Genomic DNA, 11379 nt, shown 5'->3' on the forward strand with positions numbered 1-11379 from the left:
GTATTGCTAAAAAGCGAGGAGCGACAAGTTAAAAGGGTGATTTGAGAGTTCAGGACTCCAACAGGATATATGCGATGTCTCAAGATAGCATTCACCCATGACGATCAACTATTAGGACTGAAATCGCACGACTGGCATAAGTTCTTGCAATTCATTCTTCAAATTGCGATCAAGGGGTGTTTACGGACCTGCATATACAAGATTTCAAAGCTAGTGCGGTGGATCTCTTCCAAGGAGATACGAGAGGAATCTATTGCAGTCGCAAGGGCTAACTCCATTGAGGCAGTTTGCATGATTGAGAAGTATCTACCCATGAGTTGCCTAACTGTCCAAATGCACTTCCTCGTCCATGTAGTAGATGAGGTTGCAATGGCAGGTACAGTCCACAGCTGGTCGATGTTGTTTCTAGAGCAGTTCATGAAAACACTTAAGGGTTTTGTTCGCCAAAAAGCACGTCCAGAGGGGAGCATGGTAGAAGGATGGCTGGTGCAAGAGTCTCTTGTCTTGACGACCAAATTTCTATCCATTTCTGACCCAGAGATGCCTCGATTGTGGAGCGATGAGACGTTGATTTAAAATTAAGCTTAAAATTAATTTAAACAAAGGTGTTTTGACACTTTATTTTACTTTCTTTGTGCAGGACTTTAGTATGGAAGACCAGTTTCCGGATCCCACTTCTACGAGTGCAGATGCATTTGTGGGATTCGTCACATGGATGACGCCCAGTCAGATGGCAGAGGCGTCTCAGTACTGGGTAACCAGAGGCACGGGTACTACGCCTCCAGGCTTCACACCCGAGGGTCCGATGCCTATGGGGGGGACACCTATGGCAGGGGGGACGCCTACAGGTACGATGCCTGCGAGGTCTCCCATGACACTTGCTTCGACACCTAGGGGTGCGGCAGAGGCGGGTACGTCCTCATCTCCGCAGCATAGGCGCACTCGCCGATCTCGGCGATCATCAGGTGGAGATGGTGGTTTCTGTGGAGGAGGGTCTACAAATGCTTCAACCCCTCCTCACTCACGAACCCGTCCTACCCAGACACACCTCTCGACACACCTCTTGGCACACCTCGGACACCTTGGGGGGCACAGGATCCTAGTGCCTCCAAGCTCTATACTGTACGGGCAGATAGTTCTGTTGACATGGATAAAGTCGGGTATGAGATGAGACAGCGGATTCAGCAGCTCGCAGAGCTCCAGTTTTCTACCAGCATTCTGACGCCTTGGCCTGACCAAGATCGCGACAAAATTAGTTATATAGTGGAGACCATCACGAGAGAGTATCAGCCTGCTCCGGGTTCAAAGGATCTTCCGAGGAGGTGGATCAAGGGTGTTGCACGGGACACTGTGAAACATCGATGAGATGCAGCTCGACAAGCTTTCAGGACCAGCTCGCCGAAGCCTTCGGACATACCACACGAGACGTGGCAACAGATCACGGAGGATGAGCGGACAGCCAACACGCGGTTCAGACAGCAGCGTCAAGCCGCGCAGATACGATAGATGACTAGGGGGACATCTCATCTTGGCAACAAAGGCTTCGACACCTTTTGCTATGAGTTTGTGAGTTTCCAATCTAATCCTAGCTATGGCGTTTTTTTAAATGTGATGAATCAGGTATTCTTATTACTTTGATTTTTGTATAAACGTAGAATCTTGCAATGCATCGAGCCCCGACACGCCAGGAGGAGACAAATGGATATCGTAGAGGTATCTATGAAGTATTGAATGATCTTGATGCTTTAGGAGAGCCTGTAGACTGGGAGGCCTTAGAGTCTCGCTGATCGATTGAGGTGAGACATTAATATGTGTGAGTTGATTTAATTAAATAAGTATATGTGAAGTAATATCAATACTAATTTTGTGACTTTTCCTATGTGCAGGTTGTGACGCCTAGTCATCAGTGGATTTCATATATATGCTTTGTGAGACACAGACACGCTTCTGTGTCTCTTTTTTGTATAGACATATATGGTTATGGTTATTGTTCAAACATGGCTATGGTTATTTTTCAGACATGGTTATGGTTATTGTTTTCCTTATGGTTATGATTATTATCATTGTATAGACATGTTTATTTCTCCTATTCTTGTATAGACATGGTTATGTTTAATGTCAGGCCAAGGGCCAAACCAAGGGGTCAAGGACTCGGCCAAGGGTCGGCTGCCAGTGGGAAGGGGTCCGAAAGGGGCTAGGAGCCTATTAAAGGGAGGTTGGGTAGATGGACCAGGCATGGCAGTCCCTTGGTGTTTACACTAGTATCAGAGCTAAACATAGAACTTTGTCATGTTTTTTTCTTGGCTGCATGTTGCATGCAACCTCAAAGTGGAGGAGGAAGAGGGCCGAGGCCGCAGCCTGTGCAGGAGCTCTAAGCCGGGGACGAAGCTGTGGGTCGACGGGCCCCAAAACGCTCAAGCTTGGGCTCGTTGGGAGCGCCTTGGCGAGGAGGTCCACTCACGACCCTGCAGCAGGCCCCAACTCGGTCCACATCGCGAGCTAGGGCGACCTTTTCCCTCACACAGGTGGCTGAACTGCGCTGTAGAACAGAGGTCGACATATTGTTTTTTGAAAAAAAATCCCCTAAGGGTTGCCCGTTCCCACTCAGACTACCCTATTGGACCTTAAGGGAGCGGAGGCCCGTGCAGCTTCTTTGTTTTTTCTCTCCGGTGTCCCTCTCCGATACGATGGACATCATCACCTCTGAGTTCTGTTAATTGCAGAAAATTCTGAAGTTCGAACTTGCTCCAAACAGTTTTTTGAAGCTTTGACAAACTGCAAATTGCTCACCAAGCTTCAACCGATTTGGTGGTTTCATACAATGCAAGCCACCTCGACAGTGACTATACATTGATTTGTGTTTTCAACTTCCTCATCGGCTGCCCAAATTGTCGGCAACTTTCAAGTTTATTTGGTGTATTGCATATGACGCAAACCAGACTATTGGCAACTCGAATTTTCTCCGTGCTTTCGAGTGAATCATCCACTACAGTTTTGCACGTTGTTGTCAAGCTGGTAGTGGTCTTGGATTGAACTTCGCTTTCAAAGTCGGCGTTCTTCCTTCTCAAAGGCGTAATAATACGGTTCCTTATCGCATACGGCTACGAGCTCATTGGAATTCAGGTATTCTTCTTTCTTTTCTCGCACAGTATGTACACAACATGGATTCGGACACAGATATGCATCATGCATTTGATTTCGAGTAGACCGCACCCGTTTCGTCTACCGAAGCCACGCGGATGGTTCCTCTCACGGAGAGTAATCGTGCCCCAACGGCAACAGACAATGCGTATGAGTTGCTTGACATGCAAGATTTTCGTGCATTGCAAACATGCATGACTGTTCTAGAAACGAATTTTGCACAATTAAATCAGAATGTCACAGCATTATCCGATTTGATTAAGTTGCATATGCGGCAACAGGCCATGGGCCCTGCTAGTCAGCCAATTCAAGAGCACGGCTCCACACCAGGCCAAGGGCCGGCTGCTGGGCAAGGCCCTCCTCCGGGACCGTTGCACTCTCGGACCCAAAAAGAGGTGGATGATTTGTTGAAAAATACAAAGCCACCAATTTTTCGGGGAGAAGAGCTTGAGCGAAACAAGGACACCGTGAATATTTTTCTCAGTAAGTGGGATGGTATTCATGCCCTTGGACGTACCCCGGATGTAGCCAAGGCGTTGCAGACAAGTCTGACTTTGGACGGCAAGGCCTACAAATGGTGGATGTCTCTCAAGGAGAAGGGCATGCTACCACAGACTTGGGCATCTTTTGAGACTTCCTTCAGGAAGGAATTTCTACCTACCAATGAGAAGGATAGAAATTGGACCGCCTAGGACAAATGTTCTATGCGCCAGCATAAAACATTATGGGAATATATTTCCCATTATCGGGATATGATCCTCAAACTGGAAGGGATGGATACCTTTCAGTAGGTGTGTGGGTTCATCCGTGGGTTAACTCCCGAGCTTAAGAAGCATGTTAAAACCCAGGATCCATAAATACTTGAGGACGCAATAGTGTAAGCTCACATCCATGATGAGCCCGACGATCGGGCATTGCATAGTTCGCATGTGCATGGCACTACACCTGTTTCCACACGTCCACAGCATGTGCATCATAAAAGAAAAAATGTCTCTACTACATCAAAGACCTCCAAAAAGCCCAAGGGGTCTAGGGGTCCTCTCTCAACGGAAGAGTTTGAGAAAGCCAAAAAAGAAAAGTTGTGCTTTAAATGTTTGGGAACTGGACATAGCAAAAAGGACTCGGCCAAGGGCCGGCTGCCAGTGGGAAGGGGTCCGAAAGGGGCTAGGAGCCTATTAAAGGGAGGTTGGGCGGATGGACCAGGCATGGCAGTCCCTTGGTGTTTACATTTAACTTTCTGGTTATGCTTATGGTTATTTTTTTGTTTATGGTTATGGTTATCTGCATTATGGTTTTGATCAATATGGTTATGGCCGGTTATGGTTTTAATTTGGTTATGGTTTTGCACAAAGTTTGTTATGGTAATGGTTTTAAGTTGGTTATGGGTTTGCACAAAGTTCATTTCATTTCTTTCATTGGCCTTAAATCTCATGTGAGATCCTACATGCTATGGATCCTACATGCTATGCATGTAGGAGGCGTATACATATGGTTTTTTTTTTAAGTTTATGTTAAAATGAAGGTAACTCTACCGAAATTTCTACGGGAGCACGGTTGATTTTGGTGATGCTCGCTTTCTTGGGCAGAGGACAGGCAGTCTGGCTGTGGCTGTGTCCATCTTTTCATTGGGCACAAGTCAGGATGCCTGTCCTCTGCCCAAGAATTTTTTTTAATGTTATGGTCGTCGCAATCTGCGTCGCTAGACCCGTCGAAATATGTGTCGATAATATTACCTTTCGATGGGTATATTGACGCATATTGTGACATTTTCATAGGGGCGCGTATTTCGACGGTTTTTTCGACGGGGTGTGTCGATATACATGTCGAAGGCCCCCTTTTTTGTTGTAGTGAAAATAGGTAAAAAATTGACGCAATTAAAGTGTGTAAATCACTGTTTTGAGCACAAAAACACAAAAATTGATCATTACATATATCATTTATGCAATCAAACATTGAATTAACCATGTAAATTAAACACTTTTTTAGGTACACACATACTAAAAAATTGACAGTTTTTACCAATCTTTAGGTGCCCACACAAAAGGGTTAAATTTGTCGGATTTGCAATGTGACTTCAGAAATCATTATTTGGGCATGTGCAAAACACATATCAATCATCACAATTCAAAAATCACAATGCACACATTGATTTCTAAGTGCTCAAACATAGGCAAAATAGTGCACACACGCCTAAAATTAGCATACTCTAGGGAGGTTGAGAATACCACCTTAATTACCTTTCCCTTGAAGATCAATTGAATGGTCGAATTCTCCAATCCTTCATAGCACATTAGTAAATTAGCAAAAATTAGTCAAATTAGCAAGGGATTAGTGAAAAATTAGCATGTGTAAACACACAATTGGCAAGATATGGTCACAAGTTAGGGAATTATGAATACAATGCTTCATGCACACACATTCAAAATCCACAAAGACATAAACACACAAGTGAAATTAGTAGTGAAATTAGTGAGGGAACGCATTAGTTTATGCCACAATTACACTAGCGTAGGCCATCGTCCCCGGCAACGGCGCCAAATGTCGGGGGTCCCATCATTGCAATAGCTCCAATGATCAACAAAATTATCAATCCGGAGGGATGAGCTACCCGGCTAGGGCATGGAAACACTCACACAGTTAGTGAGCTAATCGTGGCAATACAAATGGTTAACTCTATGAGGTGAGCTTCTTGGCCTATGGAGGATCTAAGCCGCAATGAAGGGCAATCTCCATATCCACTTCTCTTCACCTCTAATCAACCCAATCACACACACTACGATTGCACGACTCACACAACACTAATCCTCTCATGCAACACACTAATCACAAGAACACACACATAGATCTATCGAACCCCACACTCCAATCAAACCTACATTCACACACAAGAAAAAGAGGGCAATCACACAAGATTAGAGAGGGATTATCCACTAATTAGTCAAGATCTAGTTAATCTAAGCATCATAGGCAATCATAAGAAGTAAGAGAGAGGCATAGTGAGAGAGAATCAATCATTGATTAGTGTTAATCAATTCTCATGAGCAAAGAGAAGCTCAAGGACTCCATAGCCACACACCTCCAGAGCTCTCACCAAAGAGTGCTCTCAAGAAATGACTTGAGAACCCTAATTTCTTTTACACACTGCCTTATATACCTAGGTTAAAAATATGCAATGTCCGGGCGCCCAAGGCCTTTAGGACTCACCACTCACTGAATCTGCAACCTAAGCATAGTAAGTGACCTATTCATTACAATTTGGAACTCCCATTGAGCCCGTAACACATTAAAATATTACAATGGCTTGAAATAAATCGAGAATTTACAATACGTGACCATTTTGGGAAAACGTGGAAAATGTGTAACTCCAATCTTTACTACTTCTTCATATTCATCCTCGATGTGCATCCGTACATCTTCGGTCTTTAGCAGCTTCTGTTAACTGACGTTGACTTAGTTAACACTTGAGCTTGGGGGATGGCAGATGTCATGAGCGGCGAGGACTGCAAGGCAGCGCCGCAGAAGGTGAAGAGGGGCGGCCCTAGAGCAGAGAAAGGACCGCCAAGGGGTGGCAACAGAAGGAGGTGGAGCGCTATCTGATGCATGTCAAGGAAAGAAGGAGAGGCCAAGGCTACAGAACGTCTCGCCAGGAGATGCAGGGGGCAACTCTCTGAAGGGTTTGGAGCCTCCAAAGGGGTCGCTTAGTACAGGACTGAGGAGAGAAGGCACTCAAGGACTTGATTGCGCTATATGCAGAGAGAGAGAAGGCCGCAAATGTAGAGAGTATGGAGGAGAAGTTTTTGAAGAGGGTCTAAGGTCTACAAGGACAGTACAAAGAGGGTTGATGACGGCCTGTTGTATAGAGGAGAGTGCAGAGAGGAGAAAGCACTACAGGGAGCGCTGGAGTAGCCTCAAGAGCTGTAAAAAGGGCACTGCACTTGTGGACGACAGAGGAAGCTATTGTGGAATATGGAAATGGAGGAGAGTTGAATTGAAGGCCGCCAAGGGCAAATAAAAAAGAGAAGGGAGTCGCTTGGTGAAAAGGGCACAGTTGAGGGTTGGTGGGGAAGGCCTTCCTATAGGTTGGGATACCACAAGAAAGAGAGGTTAGGAGTCGGCCATGCTCTCTTGCTCGTAGTCCACTGTAGATTTTTCGGAAGCTACATCAAGGAGAGTGTGTTTTGGGATCCACCATTGTACTATTTGCTATAGTCGTATTAGCTCTAGTCTCCATATGCTTGTGGTTTTAGTGGGCATTTATCAGTATCATTTTTTTGCATCCACGGGCATGCTTATGGGGGTGTCATAAATCTAAGTAGCTCTAGTGTGTGGGGACTCTCTATCTAAATGTGGTGTATGCCGATGATCTCGAAGTGTTTTTGTATGCCATAAAGTTGAAAAAATTGCGGTAGAGTGGATGTGTGATCATGAAAGTATCTGCACAAGTTAACCTATTTTGTATTATCTGTTTGCAACTATGAGGCGCTTTGAAGGGTCATAGATTGGGATAATTGATTGTATGCTTGGCAACTGAGTGTATACAGTTAGGGTTGGTTGGGTTCAGGCTTGGGCAGTGATTGTTTGTAGATCGAGAGCCTAGGTGTGTGTTTACGAGGGGATAGGGGTGTTGTGAAATCGTTGAGCTATAGAGAGGCATTCTTCGAGTGTGCTGGTGGTTTTTCCATTTCCCCCTCTCCATCGTGTATGACTCTTGTAGCTTTTTGTTCTATTCCTTTTCCTTGGTTGGTTCCTCCTCCAGGCGTTGCTGCTCGACTTGCAGAGTAGTGTTGGCCTCATTAACACTAGGTTGGTAATGGGACACTTTTATGTCCTGTTAAGGGACCATTTTCCTTGAATTATGTCAAGAGTTTCAAAATGGATTTTGAGATGCTATCTATTTAGAAAGTTGTCTTATGAGCTGAAAAAAACTCGACATTTTTTTGCAATATCAATTCCATCTTTAACCTTGTCCTTGCACAACATTTCACAACCTAAACTGTGTGAAAAAATGGGTCCTGTTTTTGGCTTTTTTCAACTTTTTGCAACTATACCACTCTAGAATTCATGTTTGTGAGGTCTATAATGCTAGAGAACTATCTTTAGTAGTCCTCAACATTTCTTGATGCTTCTAGGGAGAAATAAATGTTAAAGTTGTAAGTTATGACCAAATTACAAAAATTATCAAATCGTGTTTTTTAGCCAATTTTAGCTCTTCTATGATTTTTTTGGTGGCTTTCATGATATCCAATTGTAGTTTTGATTTTCATTGTCACATATTGTAGCATAAAGCTAATATTCCTTGAGTTTTGGGACACCTAATACCCTATTTTGCATAGTAGACAACCATGGTTGATTTTTTCAATTATAGAAGAAAACAAAACATTCTAGTATATCAAGTATAGCTTTTTCAATATTTTTAGTTTCTTGTGAAAACTACATGCATTTTGTAGGTAGTAACCATATCTAGTCATAAGGATCAAATTTGGCTAGATATTGAATAGTTTCTATGGGATTCTACAACTCATAATGTTGAACCTAGTTTTTTCATGTTTGCTGTATTTAGCACTTCATCTTTGTCCCCAAGATTCCCCTTGGTAAGAGATGTATTATTCTTTTGACATGCTCCATGGCTCCTTATGAACCTAAAGGACAATAGAGAACTAAGAAAACATGCATATATTATTTGTGTTGAGCGTGGCTATAGAAACTTTGATGATAGGTTTGCAGAATGGTAAAAATTCAACTTTTTTGTACCTATTTCTTTTTTAAAAACAAAAAATAGTGAGTGAGAAGCAATCATATGTTCTGATCACCAACCCATTGAAGTTAACTAGGGAATTTATCTCAAGTCCTACAAAAATCCTTAATCTTATTTTTATGCAACAAAACGTAAGAAATGACTGTTTTGATGAAAATGTACTAGTCCATCAACTTTGGAGGCTTGGTGTGACCAAAAGATAAGAAATTTTACAAGTTTCTTATTTTTTCCATGTGTAGTAGGCCTTGAACTATAACCTCATGACAGGATTTCACAAAATGAGTGGATCTACTATGGTTTTGGAGGTTTTTTTCAAAACCCTGAAAGGACACTTTTATGTCCTGTTAGGTTACCAACCTAGTGTTAAACTATTGTACCTCCTTATAGTAATAGGCCGTATTTTCCTGTTTTCTTTGCAAATCGGATTGTAATTGTAGCTGAGCTTTCTCCAATTCCTCTATTCTTTCTTTTAGTTGTAGAGTGTTCTTAGCTGCTTTAGACACCTTTCTTTTGGTATCTTCCAGATCTAACTCTTGAAAATTGTAGAGAGATCTTTGGCATTGGAACTAGAGCTTGATCTGCTCTAAATAAGCATCAATGTCAAATGACTTGATCATTTATGCTCCCTCCTCTACTACCGCTTGCGAACGAGGTGATATTGGTTTTTACTGGCTTCTTTGGCCCTGATCTGATGTCCCAACCTCTTCATTCCTTTTTTCCTTCATTTTCAGTACTTCAATAGTAGCTACAACTGTAGTAGGCTTCTGCTGTGCTATCTCTGTTTCTTAATCTGTCTTTTCTTTTGACAACACCTTCTTTGCTCCTTGTTTTGGGAGGTCTATAGCTTCTTCTCCTTTTGTTGTTCTAGCCTCAAAAGGTACCTCTTTGTCCTTTGGAGATTCAAATTCATGACCGTGCTGGTGGAGCATGTATTGCTCTCTCTTCTCTTGTGGGGTTATCATATTTTTCCTTGGTCTTAGTAGATTTGTCAAATGATTTGGGATCATTGATGCATGGCCACTTTGACTCTTCTCTTTCTCTTTGCTCCATCTTTTTTTTGAGCTCGTTCGAGATCCGTTGCCACATGGCACTAGCAATATTTAAATTCTCATCAGCTTCTTGTCTTTTATGCTGCTTGATCCATTCCCTCCAGACCTGTTCTCTGCCTGCGTAGTAATGAAACATCTTCTTCTTGTTGTTCCTCCTTTTCATCATCAGCTTCTGTTCCTTTTTGCTTCTTTTGTCTTCGTACCTCTAAAGGCGGATTATGTCCCTCATCACCTGCGCTTCCTCCATTGTTCTCCTGGCTTGGGTAATTGGAATGGCCTCTACCACCTGGGCTATTCTCTTTTTTAATCTTGTGTAACCTAGGGAGAACTCACTGCTATGCTCCTATTTTGAAGTGTGGTATTCTGAAGGTGTATCTCTTTTTTGAGACCCTGCTTCCTCGCTACTCGGAGCATCCGACTCTGGCTTGGGTAATTGGAATGGCCTCTACCACCTGGGCTATTCTCTTTTTCAATCTTGTGTAACCTAGGGAGAACTCACTGCCATGCTCCTATTTTGAAGTCTGGTATTCTGAAGGTGTATCTCTTTTTTGAGACCCTGCTTCCTCGCTACTCGGAGCATCCGACTCTGTCTTTTCACTGTCAGTTTCTGTTCTTGTTGTGCTTTGCCTTGTCTAATTAACTTCTGGTTTTGGCCTTGTGGATGGTCCAACCACCGGTTTTACTTCTCTTTTAGATTCGTGGATCAAATCTATTTGCACTTCTGCAAGTGGTAGATCATGAATCATCCCCAATGCTTCGTAGGCGATTCGTGTCAGTACCGACCCAACATTCATGTAGGTCTTGCTCTTTTGTCTCCCCTTAAGATTTGCTTCAACGATGTTGTCTAGGAGAGGTAATTTCTAAAGTTACAGCTGACCACTCTTCTCTCTTCTAAGACCATTGCCATGTGCAATAGCGTTTCAGTGTATCTTGGAGGCTTCTGTACCTTGAAGTGTTGCAATATGAGGGACAATGGCAAGTCAATTCCTAAGTAGATCAAGTCCTGATATGTTAGCTTGTGTCCTCTTTGCTTTAGGAAGACTTTGTCATTGTCTATTGCTTTTGTCTTTTGCAATAGATTGTGCATCCCTTGTTGCAGATGGAGGGCTTCATTGATTGTTTCTACTGTGATCTTAACCTTGATTGTTGCTCCATCTTTGTCAGTCAGGGTGGCTTCCCCATTGTATTGAATTGAGCTTATGAGTTCATGAGCTCTTCTAAAGTCCATTCTCCATGGTGGTAATCGTAAGAAGCTGTCCAATTGTAAGCACCTATGCCTTGCTTGCACTTTTGTATTTTGGTGTAGTGTCCACATTTCCCTTGGGAAGATGGTCTTCTTCACTATCTCTCCGTCCACAGCTTGAAATCTTTCAGTGAAGATGTTAGTCGGTATTGCTTTGAGCACCTGTTCTGTGATATGGGCCTTCTCATTTG

General features: G+C 43.1%; 1 pseudogene; it reads left to right on the top strand.

Annotated features, from left to right (window-relative positions):
• Positions 1-1171, top strand: part of LOC147419967 (uncharacterized) — a 2789-nt pseudogene extending 1618 nt beyond the window's left edge.
• Positions 1172-11379: the final 10208 nt, after the last annotated feature.

The sequence above is a fragment of the Adiantum capillus-veneris genome, chromosome 28, assembly GCF_014529385.1.
Source record: "Adiantum capillus-veneris isolate H3 chromosome 28, ASM1452938v2, whole genome shotgun sequence".
NCBI classification, from domain to species: domain Eukaryota; kingdom Viridiplantae; phylum Streptophyta; class Polypodiopsida; order Polypodiales; family Pteridaceae; genus Adiantum; species Adiantum capillus-veneris.